We start from the raw sequence: 10,802 nt of genomic DNA, 5'->3' as shown, positions 1-10,802 counted from the left end.
CCTGCTGAAATCATCATGTGCTCCAAGGGAAATGTTCCCTCTTCTCTCAATTCTCCTGAGAGGCTGCAAATTCCAGTATGAAACCGGAAGCTCAGAATGGGGCAGTGTTGGGTTAACTGGTAGAGTTAGTCCAGAACCCACTGATTAGTTTAGCAGAGTGCTTTAAGCTACACATGCAGGAGTGTCTTTGCACCAGGTATTCTAGCTTAGTTACAAAGTTACACAGAGCCACTATTCATTTTGGTGTAGTGGTTAGGAGCACAGACTCTAATCTGGGAGAACAGGGTTTGATTCCCTACTCCCCCACATGCAGCTGCTGGTGTGACCTTGGGTAAGTTACAAGTTATTTCAGAGCTGTTCTCTCATGAGCAGTTCTCAAAAGAGCTTTTTCAGCCCCGCCTACCTCACAGGGTGTCTGCTGTGGGGAGGGGAAGGGAAAGGAGATTGTAAGACACTCTGAGACTCCAGGTGAAGGGCAGGGTATAAATCAAATTTCTCCTCCTCTTCCTTCGAAGTCCAAGGAGAGCTCAGCCAAAGGAAAACTGTTGGGTTTGTCCACCTTAGGAACACTTTTTCTTCTCCACTTTGTTTTTCCTATATAAAGGCCTACCCAAGCTCAAGTACAAAACAGGATCAAGGGGCTGCGAAAATTCATTATATCAATATGGCCTCATCTGTGAACATTCAAATACAGGTATTGATGCCATGGACTGGCGAGGTGGGTTTCTGTAAACCTGAGAAAAGTCCAAGGGTAGGAGAAAAATCTGAATTCAAATATACTGGAGGATATTGCATTGAAGAGCGGCCTGGAGATCAGTTGTAATTGCAGAAGATCTTTTCTCTCTCTCTCTCTCTCTCTTTTTTTTAACGTTTGAGAATTTATTTACTTATTGTTTAGATTTTTATTCTGCCCTTCCCTGCACGCAGGGCTCAGGGCGGCTCACAACAAAATTTAAAACACAATAAATAGAATAAAAGAGTAAAACATTCTACGGCACAATAAATTAACGAATACTAAGATGGCTCGGAGGTTTATAAAATGCCCAAGGTTAAATAAAAAGGGCAGTGGGTGAACACCCTCCATAATGATTAAATAGACTGGATCAGAAGGGGGGGGGTCCGCCAGGTCGGGAAATGAACACCTGGTGGCTGCCCGCCGGAGCCCGGCCAAGAACTCATAAACCAGCTCGCGGCCCTGGACCTGCACAAAAAAGTCCATGCACTCAGCAAACTTTGTGGGCTTTGGTGAAAGGTGGTCGGTTAGCGCTTTCACCAGTACCACATAGGACTCGTCCTTGGTCTGCTTAGGCGCTATGAGGTCCTTGAGCAGCAAGACGGTGTCTATGCCACAGGACCAGAGGAGATGGGCCTTTTTCTTTCCCGGGTCTACGATGTCATGGCAGTCGAAGTAGCTCTCCAGGATTTCGAGCCAGTTCTCCCACTGTGCGGGGCGGGAGATGTCGAAAGCGGCGATGCTTTCCTGGGAGGTAGCCATCGTACTGCTTCCACGTGGTGAGGGTAGCTCGGCAACGGTGGCTGGAGTGAGGCGGGAAGCGCTGCTGCTCTTGGGGTCAGCAGGGCAAGGTACAGAGTGAGGAGCGGAGCAGTGAGCGGCTACCGGAGAACCAGGGCGCAGAGCGGCTTGCAGCGGTCTCGGTGCTGGGGCTCGATGCGGTGCTCGAATCTTTATCCGGGTCATTGTTCATGGGAGTTAGAATCCCATCCTCATCGCCAGTGAAAAGTACTGAGACCAGGGGTCATTTTGTAGAAAGAGAGGTGCAGGAGCTCATTAGCATAACTAATTTGCATATGCCACACCCCCTGACATCACTGGCACTGTGTCAGAAGGCAACACCCACCACTCAGGCGCCACTGGACTGTTTTGAATTGCTAGCTATTGGGGGGGGGGGAACTGCACGTTTGTCCCCGCCGGAGGGGGGGGAGCTTGTACCTGAATAAGACTTGGTCTTAAAGGGGACACTGGCCTGTTTCTGGACTGTTTTGGACTGGGGGGAGCTCTGCAACTTACCTGGCTGCTTCTTGCTCTGACTGAGGGCTGCTGGGAGCAGGGGGTGGGGCTTGTTGCATGTGCCCGCCCCCTGGACTCTTTACTGCCGGAGCTCCGCTCCTGTGCGCTCCTGCAGGAAATGACCCCTGACTGAGACTTACTAGCGATTTCAGCTCTCATAGTTTATTTCAGCTCAGAACAAGACAAACAACCCAGCTCATGGTTACAGTTTTAACAGAAAAGGGGGGGAGGCACCTCAGGAGGTCATGTCAGCTCCACAGGTTCAGCCCAGTGGTAGCATCACAAACCAGAAAAACCTGGGCGTTAAAAAAATTGATCTTGTTTTAAGTCTTGTAAAGCTTCCCTTAGCCTGAAAAGCCACCAGGCCCTTCTCTTCTTGCTGAGATTTTAGTTCTTTTGGGATAAAAGGCACATACATGCCGGCCACATGACCATGGAAACATCTTCGGACAGCGCTGGCTCTTCGGCTTTGAAACCAGAGATGAGCACCGCAACCCTAGAGTCGGATTCAACTGGTTTTCGAGCAAGGGACCTTTACCTTTTACCTAAGTTTGCATAAGTTAGCCATGGCTGCCACCTCTGACAATTGCTAGCAGCAGACAAATAAAGTACCCCATATTTTCCCCACCATACTATGGTAGTGCTGAGAGTGTCTTATGACAACCCTGCAGTGAAGTCCAATGTTACACTTAAGTTGTGCATAAGGGATGTTGTTGTAGGCTAAGAGTGGATTCTAACAACCCTGTAATGTTTTCATATTGCAGGCTAAGGAAGAGTGATTTACAGAAGGCTTACAATGTCGTCTGCTATTATTCCCTGTATGGCAGTTGGTGGGCGAATGAGGCTGAGAACATAGCTTATGACCTACCAATGTAGCCCAACATTATTACTGCATTTTGGAGAGAAGGTAGGCAACAGTAGAATATAACCGTCCTTCAAAATAGTCCTTTCGGTTAGTCTTTTTCCCCACCACGGCACCACCAGATGAGAGAGGGTGTAAGTTGGCTAAGCTTTGGATGCAAGGAACAAGATGGTGTCATAAAGCACCACCAGATGAGAGAGGGTGTAAGTTGGCTAAGCTTTGGATGCAAGGAACAAGATGGTGTCATAAAGTATAATTGGTGTGGAAGGTTAAAAAAAGGTTTTTTGGGTAGGAGATAGCAGGTGGGAAAAGAATAAAGTGGATGATAGAAATAGCATGTGCACGTTGGGCATTACAGAAGAAACACTTTGTAAGCTCAGAGCTAAAAGGCCCATCTGATCCAGCGTGCTGTTCCCACAAATGGCAAGCAGGGTGCTCCTGTGAAACCCATAAGTGAGGCATTAAGGCAGAATCTCTCCCCAGCTATTTGTCTGAAGCACCTTGGCATTCGGTGGTATACTGTGCCAATACATGGAGGCTCCATTTAGCTATCATGGCTAATGGCCATTGACAGACCTCTTCTCCATGAATTTAGTTAATCCCCTTTAACTCCACGTAGCTTAAAGGCAATCACTGTGTACTTTGGCAATGAATTTTATACAAAGACATGAGAATGGTCTTGCTGGATCACAACAAAGGTCAGGCTAGTCCAGCATCTATGGTTAGTCAGATGCTTCTGGAAAACCCACAAAGAGGATGTGTAGGCAACAGTCCTTTCCTCTAGTTTGGCCCCAGGTACCAGAATTCAGAGGCAGATTGCTTGTTATCTCAAGGGGTTCAATTTTACTACGAGGGCTAGAGACTTATTTTTCATTATTGGATTTTGTTGTTTGCTTTCCAGCAGGGGAGAAACATCAAGGAGAAACAAGCACGGAGGTGGAGACAGGTACGAGTTTGTAAAATACACCTATATGAAAAAGCAGCATTTCTACTTAGAGCACTGCAAGAAATCACAGAGCTCTATTATACCTGTCGATGTCTGTGAGATTGCAGAGGCTTGTGTATAGTGCCAGATGGTTCTTAAAGGCCAGGACCGAAAAGTGGAGGGTGAGCAACCCAGCACTCCACAATAGGTCTCCCAGGTGCTCATAGGCTTGGCAGCAGACACAATGCAGACAACCGACTGATTGGTAATTTATAATTATGCGTTTTTGGTCCTATAAAGTTACATCAAACACAGAGATGTTACAGATAGAAGACTCACAAAGTGTATCTAAATACTGCTCTGAAAAGGGATCAATAGGATTTATTACTTCTTTAAGATCAATTTGATCTTGGTCTTTGTTGCACACCCTTATAAATTGTATTCTGCTGTTAATTTTTATATTCCACCTTTCGGTAACACTGACAGCTACTTAGAAACAGCCAGGGCCGGCCCGAGGTGTTCCTGCGCCCTAGGTGAGCGCAGATGCCAACCTCCTGGTGGGGCCTGGAGACCTCCCAGCTTGTGTGCGGCGCCTCGGGGCGGAGCTTGGCTTTGCCACCCACTCCCTGGGCCTTGCTGGCGAAGCACCCGCCGTGCCTCCTCCTCCTCTGCCGGGGCAGCACTGCGGAGCCTGAGCCGATGGGGCACCCGGTGCGGAGTGAGGGAGGGAGGGCAGCAGAGGGGTCGCCAGTGGCCAGCCCCATCCCGGTCCCGTCTTCTTACCTGCGGCGCCCAGCAGCAGCAACACCATCGGGGTGAGCAGCGGCAGAAAGAGGCAGCCACCCACCCATCCAGCGCGCCCCGCCGCCACCGCCCCAGCTGCCCAGCCCCGTTGCCGCCGCACACAGCCACGAGCACCTGCCCGCCCCGCCAGCGCAATCTGGGGAAAGGCTGCTGCTGCTGCTTGGGCAGCCTCTCCGAGGCCAGGCGAGAGGTCGGCTCTGAGGGGCCCCCCTGGGGTGCCGACTGTGGCACGGGAGGGAGGCAAAGGAGGCAGGAAGGTGGGAGGTGGAGCGGAGGCCTTGGAGGGTGGACCTTGGAGCTTCCTGGCAGTGTGACGCCGCCGCTGGCTCCATGGCTCCATGGAGAGGGCACTCCTCCGGCTCCTAGTGCCGGGAGTGCGCCGGGCTCCCGTGGGCCGCCCCTGCCTCTCCTCCCATGCCCTAAGGGCCGGCCCGCACTCTAGGTGAATGCCTAGTTCACCTAGTGGGTGTGCCGGCCCTGCAAACAGCTATAAAACAGGCTATTAAAAGTAATAAATCAGCAATACAACAGAATTATAGCAATTTGTTTCCATGATGGCATATATGACATTTCAGTACAGGAGACAGGATAAGTTAGCAGAGTTCGGATTTCTTGCTTCGATGAGCTGCAGTTGTGGGACTAGTGGCACTGGGCTAGCTGGTCAGCTTTAGCCACAACGTAGTACAAAAGCACCCCTGTTGTGAAGAAGAAACCCTCTCTGGTACCTCACTGGGAAACCCACTATTGGCTCAGGGCTAGTATTCTTAAAACCAAAATTTTCTTTCAAAAGAAGCATGCTTGTGATGCCATGCATAACCTTATTAACTGTAGCCAGCAGATGACATCTTAGAACAGGGGTGTCAAACATGCGGCCTGGGGGCCAGAGCAGGCCCCCAGAGGGCTTCTATCAGGCCCGCACTGGAACTGGGCATCTCCTGCTTCCAGTTCTGTTGCTGCTGCTATATCATAGCTTGCTTCGCCAGACTCTCTTAATCGCTCAGACATTTCATGTTTTCCTCTGGGTCCTAGACTCAGAACTCTGAGCATGAGATTTCTGTGGTGAATGTCAAGAAATCAAAAGTAGGTTTGCAGCTTACAGATACACACTTGAACAGCATACTCAAGATTGCAACAGCACAAACATTTTGATGCAATAATTCAGAGCAAGAGGTGTCAGTTATCAGGTACTGTTAAATAAACAAAATACTGCAAGAGTGCTGTTTTAAGCATGTTTTTAAGTAAAAGAAATCTTTGTGTTTATGTCCTTTATAAAGTTTATATCTCCACTACCTGGCATTACATTTTATGACACACATGGCCTGGCCCAACAAGGTCACATTTATGTCAGATCCGGCCCCCATATCAAATGAGTTCGACACCACTATCTTGGAAGATACAACTGCAAAATGGCTACCATGGGAGACAAAGCCAACCATGAAATATGAGGGAGATTATGCGTAACAGTTACAGTAGATCATCAACATTTCAGGCAGAAATCTATTTAATGGGATGCCTTTCATTGTCGAAAAATATTTTCTTGCATATACACAAAATACATGTACATATTGAGCTAGCTAAGAAATCCTCACCTGACAGTATCTTTCTTCATTTTGCAGGCATCTAACATACCTATGCAAAAGGAAATAATCACTTCTGGCTACATAACATCTGATACTAAATTAGTATGTTAGTATGTTATAACTATTGATGTATGATGACAACTTTGTTGGTGATTAACTGGCTGGTTTGCAATGTTGGATTCTCAGAACTTTTGTATACTGTTTTGCAGGTATTGTACATGTTATAAGTTATACTCGATCTTAATAAATATATATATTTTTAAAGTGTTAAGTCATGCCGGCCACATGACCACGGAAAACGTCTTCGGACAGCGCTGGCTCTTCGGCTTGGAAATGGAGATGAGCACCGCATCCCTACAGTCGGATTCGACTGGCTTTTGAGCAAGGGAAACCTTTACCTTTACTGGATGGCAGCACTCAAGCTGAATCATAGAATCATACAATGCTAGAGTTGGAAGGGATCCTGCAGGTCATCTAGTCCAACCTCCTGCACTCTGCAGGAGCATAGCCGAAAGAAGCCCCTCAGGTTTCCAGTCCACTACACAACAGCGGCACTAGCTGCACTTTGACAGGGCAGCTAAGAGGCAGAGGGACTGGGAAGGAGGCTGGGCCGCTCATGGTTATGTGCTTGGAATCAGAAGAGGCACTGCCGCCACCCAGCCTGATTAAATAGCGCCTGGCATTCCTAAGTATCCATCGTATGGCAAACTTCTGAGAACCTAACCATTGGGTTTGCTTGCAGTACCTCCTTCAGCGGTTGCATTAAAGATTCCCAGGATCTTAGTTCAAATACCCAGGCTGGGCAGAAGAATGTAATTTCATTGTCACCAGCATGCTGGCTTGCTTCTTAGAGGATGGAATCGCCCAGCACCCAACCCAGTGGCACTGCTTCCTGCCTTAGGTTTTTACGCATGTATTTTAGTCCTGCTTTTTGTTTATTGGGATGAAAGGCAGGAGAAACACCAAACCTTTAAAGAAATCATCATAGTTAAGTCATTATACGGTTAGTTCGGTTTGCAGCAAGGTAATATAAATCCAGTGGCACTTAAAGACTAATGAAATTCATTCCAGCATAAGCTTTGTGGTCCTTGCTTCATCAGATACATGGGAGTGCACAATCATTTGACAGTGTAAATATGCTAGCCAGTGTACATTTTACAGTCATATAAATCAACTAAGAGGAGAAAACCAAGTAGAGAAAGGAGATGTGGCCACCCAGGCCAACCTTCAGTGTGAGAAGAAGTTCTTGGTCTAGAGTATTCAAGCAGCTTTATGAAAGAAAATATCAGCCGCCGCCCCGCTCCCTCCAGTTGGAGAAGCAATGTGTATGTGGTGATGTGCTGTGATTAAACAGTCCCTTGTCTGTACCCAAACAGGCTTACGTTCGGAAGCTGCAAATGTTGTCAGCCAACCCCTTGATCCGTCAACAGGAGCACCTACGTAAACTTCTAACCTGAGTTACTGCTTGAGTGATGAGATGAAGGGCTATCACAGGGCAGCTATTCTGCTAGAACCACCATGCTGACTTTTCTGCTAGAAAGTAAAGCAAGGCCCCGTTCATACGAGGGGTTTTGGTCGGAAGCGAGACAGAACGGGGGCGGATCAAACGGGCGCGATCCCACGGCAACATCTGGGAATCGTTGCCTGCCCGTCCCCGATCTGTCTCTTCAGAGCGAAAACCCGCACTAAAAAGAACCACCTACCTGGGTGGTTCTTGCGAAGTAGAGCGCCTCAAACCGGCCGTGGGATCGGCCGCACATCCTTGCAGCGGCACATCCCGGCATGCGCAGTTCGGGAGCCTCCCCCTTCTCTCCGACTCTTCCTCCCCGGCATGTGATCGTGCCGGGGAGCAACGGCGCGCGGTGCACGGGATCCGTGGGATCCCGCCCGAGCGTATCTTTTTTGATGCGGCTCTCTTTAGCCGCGCTTTGCCGGGTGTTTTCCCTGCCGGGTGGCAGGCGCCCAAGAATCATGGAAGCTGCAGAACAAGATCATTAAACTTTGTGCTGTTGCCTCTAAAACTCCTAGTTTCAGCAGAACGCCTCTGACTTCAGTGCAGCTCTTACTGAAAACGAATTAGGGAAGGGGTGCATGCGTAATCATATCAGATACCTAAAGACATTACTTTTTTCCAAAGATCCCCAAAGTTTATGGGGCTTGGGTTTGTGGAATAGTACATTAAAAAAACAGCTCCATTCTGAACTATAATTCCCATAATCCTTTGTGGGTGGATAGTTCAACATAAAGCAGAGACTTATAGATATGCCCGAGAGATACCTCCATAAGAGATAAAAAATATAGAGGTGTGCAAAGTTGCACATATAAATCAAACAAGTGCATTCAAAATGTATTGCTACATAAGTCATAGCAAACTTTAAGAAGGTAGCCCTTATCTACATTGAACACAAACAGAAAAATCCAAAAAAACAATTATTTGAGAAAGTATCTCCCCTCCCACCATAAGGTTTGGATAAGGCTAGACTTACAGGACTTTTAGAACACTGACTATTTTTCAGCCAATTGACTTGACTAACCTTTAATGTCCTCTAAGGGCTAGTTAGTTGTTATGGAATACTTGTCTTAGAGCTCCCTCCTGGAGAATACACAAGGCGGGCCAGTGTGGCAGAACTGAAATCACCATATAGGAAGGAAGGAAGGAGGGAAGGAGGGAAGGAGGGAAGGAGGGAAGGAGGGAAGGAAGGAAGGAAGGAAGGAAGGAAGGAAGGAAGGAAGGAAGGAAGGAATCTCCAATAGCAATGGGCCATTGTAAAAACATGAAAGGCAACAGGAATATTACAGAAAAAGACGAAAGCCATTTACCGCTCAAGATCCCCACATATAATTACACAATGAAATCAATATTTATCAACCACAAGCTTTATTAAAATGTATAACATAGGGAAGTCATTGTAAATTTGACAAAATACTTGGATTAAGAAAAGCTTTCTTCTCGCAAAGAAGAAAAGTACATTATCCTTGGGAATGGCCTCTGTTTGGCCACCTTGCCAGGCGCAGAATCAGTCCCTCTGGTAATCGATGCCTCACTGCAGTTATTAGGGCCCCCAGCCAGAAGGAATGTAGGCCGAACTGGTGCGGAAGAAGACCGAGCAGCCTCAGGGAAGGATCCAAGACTGCCAAGAACTGTCCCTTGGTCAAGGGCTCCCTGTTGCCATGAATGAAGAATGGTCCTTCTCTGCGTGGCCGTACCTCTAAATAATTGGCCAGGGCCAGAACAGGACACAGCCAGGGCTCCTTTGCCCGAGTCAAACGCAACACAAATCTCTCTGGGCCAGCCCCCAGAACACGCAACTGAATGTCAATGGCCTCCTCTGAGAACTCAAAGTCACTCCACCGCAAAAGGGCTGGATCCAGACAAGAGCTGTTTTCAGCCACTATCTCCACTGGCCTCAGAGCTGCACAAAATGCCAATATAAATGCTGCCTGGAACATGACACGGTTGTAGAAAGTGGTGCACACGCTGTCCACTGCCCATAACAAGCATCGTAGCATCTCCACAGAGAGTGGAGTCCAGCCTCTCTGCTGAATGTCTCCCCGCCTGTGGAAGGCGATTACCATGCGAGAAATGGCAGAGTCCTGAAGGGGATCTGGAAAACGAAGCATCCGGGCGATGTACGAGAGTCCGGCCAAGTACCCAAGAATCTGGGGTGAAGACAGGAACTGCGAATCCAGAGCCACCAAGAAGCCGCAGATCTGCTCCACTGGAACAGGCCAGGCTGATGGCAACCCTGCTTCTTCCCGGAAAGAGAGAAAACGACTCAGGCCCCGTCTGTAAAGTCTCCAAATCCTGGGGTGGGCTGAACGCTCCAATAATTCCAGTGCTTCCAGAGGCCGAGGGCCAAAATGGCGGCTGGCTTTGCTCCTGCAAAGAGGGCAATCTGGAACAAGAGAAATTAATGAATGATTAGCAATAACTCACAGGCAGTAATAAATTTTTTTTAAAAACCCAGTAACAATTGTTTTACAGGAATGAAGGGAGCATGCCCCTTGCCTTCCTTAAATGGGGTAGAAATGACCCAGAAGGGCATGAATGGGGGATGATGGTGGAAACTGGAAGACATCAGAGAACTTTTCCCTGCAGCAATCTCAGAAGAGCGGCAGGCTTCCTGTACAGGTATGGTGGGTGCCCGGGGGCGGGGGGCGGACTCACAGGACGTGGGTAGAGATTGAACTCAAAATACCACCTTCCCCAAGATAAACAATGTGAACGTTTGGGAAAGATACTAATATAATAAAACAGAAGCAAAAGGATTGACTGATCAGCAATAGCTGTTAAGAAGGAATAAAGGTAAACATGTTACAGAAGGCTAAAAATCGTTGGAATGGCTCCATGGGCAAGAGGGCGGCGAGCACCTTGTGTTGATTTCAAGGGGTAGGAATGACCATGGGCTGGAGTGGACGAAATGGCCTTTTAGTGTCCGACTGAGGGGTGGGGGTGGAAACTGGAATGCATCAGGGAGCTTCCCTGTACAGCAATATTATGAAAGGGAGTGTGATTTTTTTAAAAGGACTTTAAAAAAATCATATGGTTATAATGTAATTGTTACCGTGAAAACTAATTAAAATATTTTTTTGTAAAAAGGG

Source organism: Gekko japonicus, unplaced genomic scaffold (genome assembly GCF_001447785.1).
Source record: "Gekko japonicus isolate JY-2015 unplaced genomic scaffold, Gekko_japonicus_V1.1 scaffold55, whole genome shotgun sequence".
In the NCBI taxonomy this organism is placed as follows: domain Eukaryota; kingdom Metazoa; phylum Chordata; class Lepidosauria; order Squamata; family Gekkonidae; genus Gekko; species Gekko japonicus.
The sequence above is the reverse complement of the archived record's forward strand: the minus strand, read 5'-3'. Positions refer to the sequence as shown.